Genomic DNA, 15,342 nt, shown 5'->3' with positions numbered 1-15,342 from the left:
GAAAACAGACAAGGCCACATTCGTTCACACTCATTCTCTAGCTGTGATGTGTAATGCACCAAAACCACAGCTCACTATCCACACCCAGGCCCCACAGACCTTTCCATGGTTCACCCCTGACATTTCACTTGCCCTACTTCAGTCCATTTACAGTCCACCTCAGTATACTACATCATTCTAATTCACTCCATTCCTTGCATGCCTCTCACCCTCCTGTATGTTCAGGCCCCAGTTGCTCACAGTCTTTTTCACTCCATCCTTCCACTTCCAATTTGGTCTCCTGCTTCTCCTTGTTCCCTCCACCTCTGACACATACATCCTCCTTGTCAATCTTTCCTCATTCATTCCCTCCATATGTCCAAACCATTTCAACACACCCTCTTCTGCTCTTTCAACCATACTTTTTATTTCCACACATCTCTCTTACCCTTTCATTACTTACTCGATCAAACCACCTCACACTACATATTGTAGTCAAACATTTCATTTCCAACACATCCACACTTCTCTGTACAATCTTATCTATCTAAAGTCCATGCCTTGCAACCACATAACATTGTTGGAACTACTATTCCTTCAAACATACCTATTTTTGCTCTCCAAGATAATGTACTCTCCTTCCACACATTCTTCATCAAACCCAGAACCTTCGCCCCCTTCCCCACCCTATAACTCACTTCCGCTTCCATGGTTCCATTTGCTGCCAAGTCCACCCCGAGATATCTAAAACACTTCACTTCCTCCAGTTTTTCTTCATTCAAACTTACATCCCAAATAACTTGCCCCTCAACCCCACTGAACCTAACCTTGCTCTTATTCATATTTACTCTCAATTTTCTACTTTTACACACTTTTCCAAGTTCAGTCACCAACTTCTGCAGTTTCTCTCTTGAAACAGCCACTAGAACTGCATCATCAGCAAACAAAAACTGACTCACTTCCTAGGCCATCTCATCCCCAACAGACTGGATAATTGCCTCTCTCCAAAACTTTTGCATTTACCTCCCTAACAACCCCATCCATAAACTAATTAAACAACCATGGGGACATCACACACCCCAGCCACAGACGGACATTCACTGGGAACCAGTCACTCTCCTTTCTTCCTACTCGTCCACATGCCTTACATCCTTGGTAAAAACTTTTCACTGGTTCTAGCAACTTACCTCCCACACCATATACTCTTAAGACCTTTCACAAAGTATCTCTATCAACCCTATCATATGCCTTCTCCAGATCCATAAATGCTACATACAAATCCATCTGTTTTTCCAAGTATCTGTCACATACATTCTTCAAAGCAAACACCTGATCCACACATCTTCTACCACTTCTGAAATCACACTGCTCTTCCCCAATCTGATGCTCAGTACATACCTTCACCCTCTCAATCAATACTCTCCCATGTAATTTCCCAGGAATACTCAACAAACTTATGCCTCTGTAGTTTGAATGACCACCTTTATCCCCTTTGCCTTTGTACATTGGCACTATCCATGCATTCCGTCAATCCTCAGGCACTTCATATGATCCATATATACATTGAATATCCTTACCAACCAATCTACAACACAGTCACCCCTTTTTTAATAAATTCTACTGCAATACCATCCAAACCCACCACTTTGTAAGATTTCATCTCCCGCAAAGCTTTCTCTAACTCTTCTCTCTCAACTAAACCATTCTCCCTGACCCTCTCACTTTGCACACCACCCTGACCAAAACACCCTATATCTGCCACTCTATCATGAAACACATTTAACAAACCTTCAAAATACTCACTCCATCTCCTCACTTCATCACTACCTGTTAATACAGTCCCACTTGCCCCCCTTCACCGATGTTCCCATTTGTTCTCTTGTCTAACACACATTATCTACTCCTTCCAAAACATCTTTTTATTCTCCCTAAAGTTTAATGATACTGTCTCACACCAACTTTCATTTGCCCTTTACTTCAACCCTTGCAACCCTCTCTTGACCTGTTGCTTTCTTTTATACATCTCCCAGTCATTTGCACTCCTTCCTTGCAAGTATTGTTCAAATGCCTCTCTTTTGTCTTTCACTAACAACTTTACTTCTTCATCCCACCACTCACTATCCTTTCTAATCTGCCAACCTCCCACATGCATCTTTTGCACAGACCATCAATGCTTCCCTAAATATAACCCGTTTCTCACCCACTCCCCTCACATCATTTGCTCTCACCTTTTGCCATTCTACACTAGTATCTCCTGGTACTTCCTCACACAAGTCTCCTTTCCAAGCTCACTTACTCTCACCACTCTCTTCTCTAACATTCTCTCTTCTTTTTGAAAAGATCTATAAATCTTCACCTTCGCCTCCACATGACAGTGATCAGATATCCCTCCAGCTGCCCATCTCAGCACATTAACATCCAAAAGTCTCTCTTTTACATGACTATCAATTAACATGTAATCCAATGATGCCATTTGATCATCTCTCCTACTCACATATGAATACTTACGTATATCTCTCTTTTTAAACCAGTATTCCCAATCATCAGTCTTTTTTCAGAACACAAATCCACAAGCTCGTCACCATTTCCATTCACAAACCTGAATACCCCATGTACACCATTATACCCTCAACTGCCACATTATTCACCTCAACATTTAAATCACCCATCACTAAAACCCGGTCTTGTGCATCAAACCGGCTAACACACTCACTCAGTTGCTCCCATACACTTGCCTCTCATGATCTTTCTTCTCATGACCAGGTGCATAAGCACCAACAATCACCCATCTCTCTCCATCCACCTTCAGTTTTACCCACATCAATCTAGAATTTACTTTCTTACACTCTATCATATACCCCCACAACTTCACTTCAGGAGTAGTGCTACTCCTTCATTAGCTCTTTGTCCTCACATCATCCCCTGGCTTTACTCCCAAGACTTTCCCAAACCACACTTCCCCTTTACCCTTGAGCTTCATTTCACTCAGAACCATAACATCCAGGTTTCTTTCCTTAAACATACTACCTATCTCTCCTTTCTTCTCATCTTAGTTACATCTACACACATTCGACAGCATTTTCTTTTATCTTCAAACCCTTGTATCCTGTATCAGAATTAATCATATACATAAAATGCTGAAACTATTTACAACATTGCCATCTAATATGGGAAGGAGGTCCAAAATCAAAGAAGTAACGTATTTTCAAAAAGAATTAGACAAGCTGCTTTAATTAACTAGGACTTTTAATCTCTTAAAGACAAAACAGTACATAAAGTGCATTTTCTGACAATACTTTTACAAACTGAAAGTTCTGGAAGAGTGATTTGCATAAGGAAGCTGGTGCTAGAATATTCAGAAGAAAACAACATACACCTGAAGTCATAAGAACACAGATGTGACATATGTATTATATCATAAACATGAAAAACACTGGAATGTCATGTCTGAAACATGCATGTGAAGGTAACCCTTTATTGGAAAGACAGACCAAGAGGACAGCACGGATCAAATCTAATGAAGAGCAAAGGTCCAGTAAAAAGTTTCAGGAAATATAAGGATAACTGGGTGAAGTTCACCCTAAAAACTTCACCTAGTCTCCACTGTGTAAAGACTTTACACAATGCCAGAATCTTCAGAAGAAAACAACATACAACCTGAAGTCATTATGACACATATGTGACATGTATTATATCATACACATGAAAATTACTGGAAGGTCATGCCTGAAACATGCATGTGAAGGTAACCCTTTACTGGAAAGACAGACCAAGAAGACAGTGCAGATCAAATCTAATGAAGAGAAAAGGTCCTGTAAAAAGTTTCAGGAAATATATGGATAACTGTGTGAAGTTCACCCTAAAAATTTCACCTAGTTTCCACTGTGTAAAGACTTAACTACCTCTCCTCTCCTGGTCTAGCCTATGTCCATAACATTTCTGTATCTATAGAGATCCCTTGCCTAACACAATTTTGCCAACCATGGCATCAAGTCTTGAGTATCCATGGTTCTTCCTGGCAGCATTAAACATTTTCCACACACTGGGTGGGTGTCATGTGGCTGTTGTCTGCTTGTAGCCAAGCTGGCAGACCACAATTTCTAAGGACAGGCAAGAGTAGTGTTACAATCAAGATCTGAGGCAGCCTTTTGTGTGGGTTAGTTGGCTGGCTGCTTTATGAGAGTATGGAGGCACAGCATCAGGGGTAGCATACTGCCATCATTTTATTACCTTGCACTTTTATTCAATCTATTGTACTATTAGAGACTAATCATGTTGCTTTTGAAGTATATCGAGCTAACAACCCTCAGATCCGTAAATCATTATTGGAGCTACTATATTTTCAAACAAACCCATTCTTGCTCTCCCAAACAATGACCTCTCCTTCCACACAATCTTCAGTGCTCCCAGAACCTTTGCCCCCTCGCCCATCCTATGACTCACTTCCATCTCCAAGTTTCCATTTGCCATCATGTCCACTCAGAGGTATCTAAAACACTTAAATTTCTCCAATTTTTCTCCATTCAAACTCAAACACATATAACTTGACCTTCAACCCTGCTAAACCTAATAATCTCACTTTTAGTCATATTCATTCTCAACTCCCTTTCACACACTCTTCCAACTCAGGCAACAACTTCAGCAGTTTCTCACTTGAATCTGCCACCAGAGCTGTGTCATCAGTATAAAACATCTGACTCTCTTCCCAGGCACTTTCATCCCCTACAGACTGCATACTCATCCATCTCTCCAAGATTTTTGCATTTACCTCCCTCACCACCCCATTCATAAACAAATTAAACAACCATAGAAACATCACACACCCCTGCCACAAACAAACTTTCACTTAGAACCACCCCCTCTCCTCTCTTCCCACCTGAACACATGCCTTATACCCTTCACAGACCTTTTCACTGATTCTAAATGCTTTCTTCCTTCACCATATATCCTTCAGACCTTCTACAAGGTATCACTATTAACCCAATTAAATGCTTTCTCCAAATCCGAAAACACCACATACAAATCCTGGTTCCACACAAATTCTGGTTCCGTACGTATTTCTCACATTCTTTAAAGGAAACACCTGATCCAAATATCCTCAACACTTTTGAAACCACACTGCCTTTACCTTCTCAATCATTATCCTCTCATACAACTTAACAGATACACTCAACAAGCATATACCTCTGTAGACTAAAAATTCAACTTTATCACCCTTGCCTTTATACAAAGGCCCTATACGTGCATTCTGCCAATCCTCAGGCACCTCACCATGATCCATATTTACAATGAAAATACTAAATAAGCAATCAACAACACAGCCATCCTTTTCTTAGGAAATTCAACTGTAATACCGCCAACTCATGCAACCTTGCCATTCTATCTTACATTCGGCTTTCATTACCTCTTCTCTCTTCACCAAAACACCCTCCATGACTCTCTTACTTTGCATACCATTTCAACCCAAACACCCTACATCTGCACCCTATCAAAATAAACAATCAACAGTCCCTCAATATACTCCCTTCATCTCCCCCACTTCATCACTACCTGCTACCATTTCCCCATTTGCCCCTTCACCAATGTTCCCATTTGTTCACACACTATTTACCTCCTCCTAAAACATCTCTTTATTCTCTTACTGAAATACTGTGCAACAGTAATAGAGAATGGAATAGCGGATGGAACCATGGAAGCAGAAGTGAGTCACAGGGTGGGGGAGGGGGCGAAAGTTTTGGGAGCATTGAAGAATGTGTGGAAGGTGAGAACATTATCTCAGAAGGCAAAAATGGGTATGTTTGAAGGAATAGTGGTTCCAACAATGTTATATGGTTGCGAGGCGTGGGCTATAGATAGAGTTGTGCGGAGGAGGGTGGATGTGTTGGAAATGAGAAGTCTGAGGACAATATGTAGAGTGAGGTGGTTTGATCGAGTAAGTAATGAAAGGGTAAGAGAGATGTGTGGTAATAAAAAGTGAGGCTGAGAGAGCACATGGGGAGAATGAGTGAGGAAAGATTGACCAAGAGGATATATGTGTCAGAGGTGGAGGGAAAGAGGAGAAGTGGGAGACCAAATTGGAGGTGGAAAGATGGAGTGAAAAGGATTTTGAGCGACCAGGGCCTGAACATGCAGGAGGGTGAAAGGCGTGCAAGGAATAGAGTGAATTGGAATGATGTGGTATACCGGGGTCGATGTGCAGTCAATGGATTGAACCAGGGCATGTGAAGTGTCTGGGGTAAACCATGGAAAGTTTTGTGGGGCCTGGATGTGGAAAGGGAGCTGTGGTTTTGGTGCATTATACATGACAGCAAGAGACTGTGTGTGAACGAATGTGGCCTTTGTTGTCTTTTCCTAGCACTATCTCACACACATGCAGGGGGGATGGGGTTGTCATATCATGTGTGGCAGGGTGGCGATGGGAATGAATAAAGGCAGCAAGTATGAATTATGTACATGAGTATATGCCTGTGTATGTATATATATGTATACGTTGAAATTTTTTTTTTTTTTTTTTTTTTTATACCTCGTCGCTGTCTCCCGCGTTTGCGAGGTAGCGCAAGGAAACAGACGAAAGAAATGGCCCAACCCCCCCCATACACATGTACATACACACGTCCACACACGCAAATATACATACCTACACAGCTTTCCATGGTTTACCCCGGACGCTTCACATGCCTTGATTCAATCCACTGACAGCACGTCAACCCCTGTATACCACATCGCTCCAATTCACTCTATTCCTTGCCCTCCTTTCACCCTCCTGCAAGTTCAGGCCCCGATCACACAAAATCCTTTTCACTCCATCTTTCCACCTCCAATTTGGTCTCCCTCTTCTCCTCGTTCCCTCCACCTCCGACACATATATCCTCTTGGTCAATCTTTCCTCACTCATTCTCTCCATGTGCCCAAACCACTTCAAAACACCCTCTTCTGCTCTCTCAACCACGCTCTTTTTATTTCCACACATCTCTCTCACCCCCACGTTACTTACTCGATCAAACCACCTCACACCACACATTGTCCTCAAACATCTCATTTCCAGCACATCCATCCTCCTGCGCACAACTCTATCCATAGCCCACGCCTCGCAACCATACAACATTGTTGGCACCACTATTCCTTCAAACATACCCATTTTTGCTTTCCGGGACAATGTTCTCGACTTCCACACACTCTTCAAGGCTCCCAAAATTTTCGCCCCCTCCCCCACCCCATGATCCACTTCCGCTTCCATGATTCCATCCGCTGACAGATCCACTCCCAGATATCTAAAACACTTCACTTCCTCCAGTTTTTCTCCATTCAAACTCACCTCCCAATTGACTTGACCCTCAACCCCACTGTACCTAATAACCTTGCTCTTATTCACATTCACTCTTAACCCTCCCCTTCCACACACTTTACCAAACTCCGTCACCAGCTTCTGCAGTTTCTCACATGAATCCGCCACCAGCGCTGCATCATCAGCGAACAACAACTGACTCACTTCCCAAGCTCTCTCATCCCCAACAGACTTCATACTTGCCCCTCTTTCCAAGACTCTTGCATTTACCTCCCCAACAACCCCATCCATAAACAAATCAAACAACCATGGAGACATCACACACCCCTGCCGCAAACCTACATTCACTGAGAACCAATCACTTTCCTCTCTTCCTACACGTACACATGCCTTACATCCTCGATAAAAACTTTTCACTGCTTCCAACAACTTGCCTCCCACACCATATATTCTCAATACCTTCCACAGAGCATCTCTATCAACTCTATCATATGCCTTCTCCAGATCCACAAATGCTACACACAAATCCATTTGCTTTTCTAAGTATTTCTCACATACATTCTTCAAAGCAAACACCTGATCCACACATCCTCTACTACTTCTGAAACCACACTGCTCTTCCCCAATCTGATGCTCTGTACATGCCTTCACCCTCTCAATCAATACCCTCCCATATAATTTACCAGGAATACTCAACAAACTTATACCTCTGTAATTTGAGCACTCACTCTTATCCCCTTTGCCTTTGTACAATGGCACTATGCACGCATTCCGCCAATCCTCAGGCACCTCACCATGAGTCATACATACATTAAATAACCTTACCAACCAGTCAACAATACAGTCACCCCCTTTTTTTATAAATTCCACTGCAATACCATCCAAACCTGCTGCCTTGCCGGCTTTCATCTTCCGCAAAGCTTTTACTACCTCTTCTCTGTTTACCAAGTCATTTTCCCTAACCCTCTCACTTTGCACACCACCTCGACCCAAACACCCTATATCTGCCACTCTGTCATCAGACACATTCAACAAACCTTCAAAATACTCATTCCATCTCCTTCTCACATCACCACTACTTGTTATCACCTCCCCATTTACGCCCTTCACTGAAGTTCCCATTTGCTCCCTTGTCTTCCGCACCCTATTTACCTCCTTCCAGAACATCTTTTTATTCTCCCTAAAATTTACTGAATTGAAATGTATAGGTATGAATATGTATGTGTGTGTGTGGACGTGTATGTATATACATGTGTGTGGGTGGGTTGGGCCATTCTTTCGTCTGTTTCCTTGTGCTACCTCGCTAATGTGAGAGACAGCGACAAAGTATAATAATAATAATAAAAAAACAGTTATAGAGAAGATCATATGTCATACCAATCTCTAAGAAAGAAGGCCGAGAATAGGCACTGATCTTGACATCAATCCACAGACAAATGTGGCCTATCAGGTTTTGGATAAGATCACTAGATGCAAATAGATACTTTCTATAATGCAGAAACTATGTATGGAAAAATGCACAGTTTTAGGGAAAGGATGTCACATGTAACAACATTCTTATACTTCTACATGAGAGTGAGCTCTGTCAGACATAAAGCATCTGAAACCATACAGTATGGGAGGCTGACAAAGAAGTTGGATATAGGTGGGAATTAGGAGGACATTCTTTCAATGAATAATAGAAATTTTCAAAGTGTATGAGAGCAAAGGATATGTCAGAGAAGCCCTCTTCAAATGAGCCAAGATGACCAAAGGAGTGCCACAGGGTTCTGTTGTGAAACCTTTACCCATCTTGAGCAATGTAAATGAACTGCCTCATGGTATGGACTTCTATCTGAATATAACGGCAGATAATCCAAAGACCATAGAGGAAGTGCAAAGAGAGAAGGACTACATCAACTTACAAGGGGATTTAAGCAACTTCAAAGCTGATAACATTCAACCTTGAGCACATATAAATTTAAGAGTATGAGACACTATGAAAGAAAGTTTAAATAAAATTATCATCTAGCAGAAAATAAGGAAGGTTCAGGATTCTGAGTATGAGAAGGACTTGGAAGTTGACACTGTCTCCAACCTATTACTAAAGGGAGTAGTTAAGCAAACAAATTGTTTGCAGGCAAATAGTTAAATATCTCTCATGTATATAGAGACAAAAATATTCAGAAAGTTGTTCATATCCTACAAAAGGCCAAAACTAGAGTATGCTTCTCAGTTTTGGTCACTGCACCTGATGAAGCAATAAAAGCTAATATAAAAGGTCCTTAGAAGGGAACAAAGATTGAGCCAGAATTAAGAAAGATGAGTTATAGGGTAAGGCTGGAGTCTTTAAGCATGTCCACCTTGGAGGAGAGAAGAGTGAGGGGTGACCTAGTCACAACTTTAAAAAAGTTTTGAAAACAGATCAGTGACAAAGAAACTGAAAAGTTCTTTGGGATATGTAGGAACAGAGCAATCACAGGACATAACATGGAGTTAGGCAAGAAACTTGTTAAAAAAAGATGTGATGAAAAACTTTCATAGAAAAGAACAACTTTTAATGTACATAAGTGGTGGATAACGTAAGGGTAAGAGAGATGTGTGGAAATAAAAAGAGCGTGGTTGAGAGAGCAGAAGAGGGTGTTTTGAAGTGGTTTGGGCACATGGAGAGGAGTGAGGAAAGATTGACCAAGAGGATATATGTGTCGGAGGTGGAGGGAGCAAGGAGAAGAGGGAGACCAAATTGGAGGTGGAAAGATGGAGTGAAAAAGATTTTGTGTGATCGGGGCCTGAACATGCAGGAGGGTGAAAGGAGGGCAAGGAATAGAGTGGATTGGAGCGATGTGGAATACCGGGGTTGACGTGCTGTCAGTGGATTGAATCAAGGCATGTGAAGCGTCTGGGGTAAACCATGGAAAGCTGTGTAGGTATGTATATTTGCGTGTGTGGACGTATGTATATACATGTGTATGGGGGGGGTTGGGCCATTTCTTTCGTCTGTTTCCTTGCGCTACCTCGCAAACGCGGGAGACAGCGACAAAGTAAAAAAAAAAAAAAAAAAAAAAAAGTGGTGGATGGATGGAACAGCATGGCTGAGGACATGGTTAATGGAGACATCATACACAAATTTAACAAAATGTATGACAATAGAGAATGTTCATGAGATGGGACCCTACAAGTGTAAAACTCCCTCCCTGTACAGTACAAGTAGGTAATTACAGGAAAAATGGAAGGCTGGGAGAATGAATTGTATCCGGAATGTGGGAAGACATTTTACATTGTACTACATGGGACACTGATTAAGAACCTGGACACCAGGAAAGAACAAGGGAAAACTCCTTTAATGTAGAGATTATCTTAGTGAAGAAAAGAAATGATATATGTCAGAGGAGCCTGACAAGGTGACCAGAAGAGTGCCACAGGATTCTGTTCTGGGATCAATATGCTTCTTGAGTTATTCATATCATTTGCACCAAGGTTTAAACTCCTCCCTGAATATGTACACAAAGAGGTCATGAAGGAAGTAAAGTGCAAGAAGGATTCCATCAACTTACAAGGGGACCTGGAAATACTCCAAAGACGGTCTGATACATAGTTGAAATTAAACTTAGGCAAATGTAAGTAATGAGGATGGGGCAATGAGAAAGAAGGCCTCAATATGAGCATCATCTATCAAGACAATAAGCTTTAGGATTCTGTGTGAGAGGACTTGGAAGTCAACATCATCCCTAACTTATTAATGAAGTCCCACATTAAGAGAATGGTTAAGGAGACTTACTGTCTGCTGGAAAATACAGGTTGTACAGGCCTCTTTAATCCAGCAACCTTGGGATCTGGTCATTACCAGACCACAGAAAATGCCGGTAAACATATGCCAATCCCCTAGTTTTGCCAGCTCATTCTACATACATACTGCTGTGTTATCAAAGGTATAACAAAGCTTAAAACAGGAAATAATACGACCATTAATGCTTCCAAACAAGGTTTTTATTGTTACATCAGATTACATCAGAAGTATCCCCAGATAGAAACCCCGCAATATCTTGGGCAAGGTTTTTTCATGGCATACATGGTCAATATGGGGCAGACTCATCAGCATTATACACTTGTTCTGGGGCTAAGTTTTCCACTGCCACTAACTGCAAATTCATCCACAAACTCTGTCGCAGCTTTGTGATGAGTAGTTAATGCAACGAATGACCATAGGGGGATAGCACTTTGGTCAACTCTTGTTACTACTGTTGTTTTATTGTTATCATCAAGGCAACCAACCTGCAATGCATCAGTCCCTCACTCATACACTCTCACCCCATACATATTGCTGTTGGTTGTTTAAAAGGAAATTGGAGTTTTTAACAATTCTTTTAATACGACCTTACACTACAAGCTTCTGTGTCAGCACTACGCTTTTTGCCACACCCACTATGCACTGAAATTCCATGTCTCCACTTAAACTTGTGTAACCAACCATCACTGCGAATATTCATAGTCATGATCCAGTTTTAGTTCTCTATGAAAAACTTTGGCCCCCTCAATAAGCATCTCCCCAGAAATGCATACACCTTCATCAAGTGGGAGCTTAAACAACTTTATAGGTAATCAAATTATGTATGCCTTGCACCTTTCAAAGTTTTCCAAAACTTTAAACTTTTCTGGCTTTCATTTTCTGCAAAATACTGAATATAAGAAATAAACAGGACTATTAATTTGCTCATCAGCAGAGCAAACAGATTTTGGTGCCTGAGCACTGCTACCAGTGCCATCCTGGTGGTAGATCCACAAACTAATGGTAGCAGATTCAAAATGTGCCGGACCATGGGAGTTGCCAGACCACAAAGCACTGGATTAGAGAGGTAATACCTGTACCAAAATAGCTTTCATGTATAAGGAAATATTTAGCAAGGTTTCCATATCCTAAGTATGGCAAAAAGTAGAATATGCTTAGCAAATTTGGTTATCACACCTAAAGAAACAGAGGTCACAGAGAAGGTCCAGAGTTTTTTGGGGGGTGTTAAAAAAAAAATTACCAGAATTAAGAGAGCCAAGTTGTTGTGAAAGGCCAGAGGCTTTATATTTGTCCACATTGGAAGAGAGAGGAGCTAGGGGTGATCTAATATCAACCTTTAAATTCTTTGAAATATTGATGATGTGGACAGTGTAAAGTTCTTCAAGAGCTGTAGGGACCCAGCAACCAGAGGGCATACCATGAAATCAAGCAGGATATTTGTTTAAAGGAAGTAAAGAAGTACTTTTACATAGAAAGAATGGTGACAGAAGGGAACAGAATGACTAATGACATGGTAGGTTAATGCAAACAGCATATATAAATTTGAAGTTTTATGATAGAGGAAAATGTTCAGGAGATGGGGCCCAAAAGTATACAACTCTCTCTTCATGCAGTACATACTCTGAGAATGGGGGATTTCAATTAAAAATAGATACACAAGTAGAATTTGGATTCTAATGAACACAGGGAATCACTGAGAAAAGTTCTTAGACTGTGTACACGAAAATTTCCAATATCAGAGAACACACAAGGATGATAGACACTGATACACCATCATTTCTAGGTCTTATCTTCACATATACTAGCATGATTAGTGAAAATATAATACACGTTATAACAACAGGAGGAAGTGCTTATGTAATCCTTAAGTACGGTTATGAGGTAAATTAAAAAGTTAAAAGAGAAAAATAAGACAGGAGAAGAAGAGGAGATTAACAGTGGAAATTACCCACACCTCAATAACATCAATGTAATATACATTGGGAAATGGAGTAAAGGTAAATTGTGGTGAAATGTTCTGTGATAATTATGACGAAGAAGAAGGAACATGGGTACCACTAACCTCACATAAGGTTGGGTTAAGAAAGAGGTAAGAATGGTATAATTGAAGATTCAGAAGGAAAGGGAGCTTCAGGATGTGCAGAAGAGTAGATACATGCAGCACTCAAGCAAACCAGCATCTGCAAGGTATAAAAAAGCATGGAACATGTACATCTGGATAAAACAAGAAAAACAAAAATTTTGAAAAAATATTGTGTACAAAGAATAAAATCTAAATCTTTCCATAAATTCATCAGGAGTAAATTCTCAGTTAAAGAGCAGCTGATCAGACTTAAAGATTCAGAGGGAAGAATTGTAGAGGATGATGTAAGGATATGTGAGGAAATGAATAACAAGTTTAGAGATGTTTCTACAGTGCAAAAAACTGTAACCCAAACACCAGTGACATGGGATGAGGTTTTAGAAAACATTAAGGGTTGTGTGATGCCACCATGGCTGTTTAATTCACTTATGGTTGAAGTGGTATGGGAAGTAAATACAAGGGTCCCGGACAGTGGGGCAGGTATGTAGTCTGGGAGCCTGGAAAGTGAGTCAGTTGTTGCTTGATGATGACAGATCACTGGTGGCATATTTGACTGAGAAACTGCTGAAGCTGGTGTCTGAATTTACGAGAACGTTTGAAAGGAAGAAGTTCAGAGCAAATGTGAATAAAAGCTAAGTTATTTGTTTCAGCAGTGCAGAGAAACAGTTTAACTGGAGTGTAAGTCTGAATGTATGTAGGTAGTAGTTGGTAGGCAGCCAATGACCAGGGAGGCATATTACCATTACTACCTGCTTTGGTATCAGGAGGGTTAGCGGTGGCTGTCTAGTAAGCCAGCACTTCAGTGGTTGTCAAGTTGCACTCCTCTGACCAAGGCAGCTGTCTTTTCTGTCTGCATTACCCACACATGGACTACTGGCATTCTATCCACAAACATACAATCTCTCCTTGTCATAAATAACACATGACAACACTTAACTCACACAGCTCGTTCTTCATATCTCTAGATTTTCCTGTGGGTGAGCACTATGTATTAGCTCTGCCTTGTGGCAAAATGGTAAGAGCAATATATAGTAGCAGTAGAAGGAACATTTGGGCAGAAGCATTAGATAAAAACATTCGGTTGATGTAGTTGGGTGGAACATCAGGAAGGAGCATAAGGTAGAAGCAGTCAGTGGGAACATCAGGAAGGAGCATTAGGTAGAAGCAGTCAGTGGGAACATTAGGTAGAAACCTCTACAAACACTGTGCTAGAGTTGCCCTTTGCCAATAGCCTGATAAGGGTGAGGCATTGTACAAAGGCACATATGCATAAGAAAGAAGATTAACAACTATAAATATGATGTCATATTCAAATGTATGTGCATTAAAAAATCCTGCTCCCAATGTACACTGATATATACATATATATATATTTTATCTATTTATTTTGCTTTGTCACTGTCTCCCGCATTTGCGAGGTAGCGCAAGGAAACAGACGAAAGAAATGGCCCAACCCACCCACATACACATGTATATACATACACGTCCACACACGCAAATATATATACCTATACATCTCAATCTACACATATATATACACACACAGACATATACATATATACACATGTACATAATTCATACTGTCTGTCTTTATTTATTCCCATCGCCACCTTGCCACACATGAAATAACATCCCCCTCCCCCTCATGTGTGCGAGGTAGCGCTAGGAAAAGACAACAAAGGCCCCGTTCGTTCACACTCAGTCTCTAGCTGTCATGTAATAATGCCCGAAACCACAGCTCCCTTTCCACATCCAGGCCCCACACAACTTTCCATGGTTTACCCCAGACGCTTCACATGCCCTGATTCAATCCACTGACAGCATGTTGACCCCAGTATACCACATCGATCCAATTCACTCTATTCCTTACCCACCTTTCACCCTCCTGCATGTTCAGGCCCCGATCACTCAAAATCTTTTTCACTCCATCTTTCCACCTCCAATTTGGTCTCCCACTTCTCCTCGTTCCCTCCACCTCAGACACATATATCCTCTTGGTCAATCTTTCCTCACTCATTCTCTCCATGTGCCCAAACCATTTCAAAACACCCTCTTCTGCTCTCTCAACCACACTCTTTTTATTTCCACACATCTCTCTCACCCTTACATTACTTACTCGATCAAACCACCTCACACCACACATTGTCCTAAAAAACATCTCATTTCCAGCACATCCACCCTCCTGCGCACAACTCTATCCATAGCCCACGCCTCGCAACAATACAACAT

The 15,342-nt window shown here is 41.2% G+C and overlaps 1 protein-coding gene across 4 annotated transcripts in view; it reads right to left on the bottom strand.

Annotated features, from left to right (window-relative positions):
- The window catches only part of lic (dual specificity mitogen-activated protein kinase kinase lic), a 40,687-nt gene that overhangs the window by 18,881 nt on the left and 6,464 nt on the right, over positions 1 to 15,342 (bottom strand). The gene's annotated exons all lie outside the window — the stretch shown is intronic.

This window comes from Panulirus ornatus, chromosome 59, assembly GCF_036320965.1.
Source record: "Panulirus ornatus isolate Po-2019 chromosome 59, ASM3632096v1, whole genome shotgun sequence".
NCBI lineage: Eukaryota > Metazoa > Arthropoda > Malacostraca > Decapoda > Palinuridae > Panulirus > Panulirus ornatus.
The sequence above is the reverse complement of the archived record's forward strand: the minus strand, read 5'-3'. Positions and strand labels throughout refer to the sequence as shown.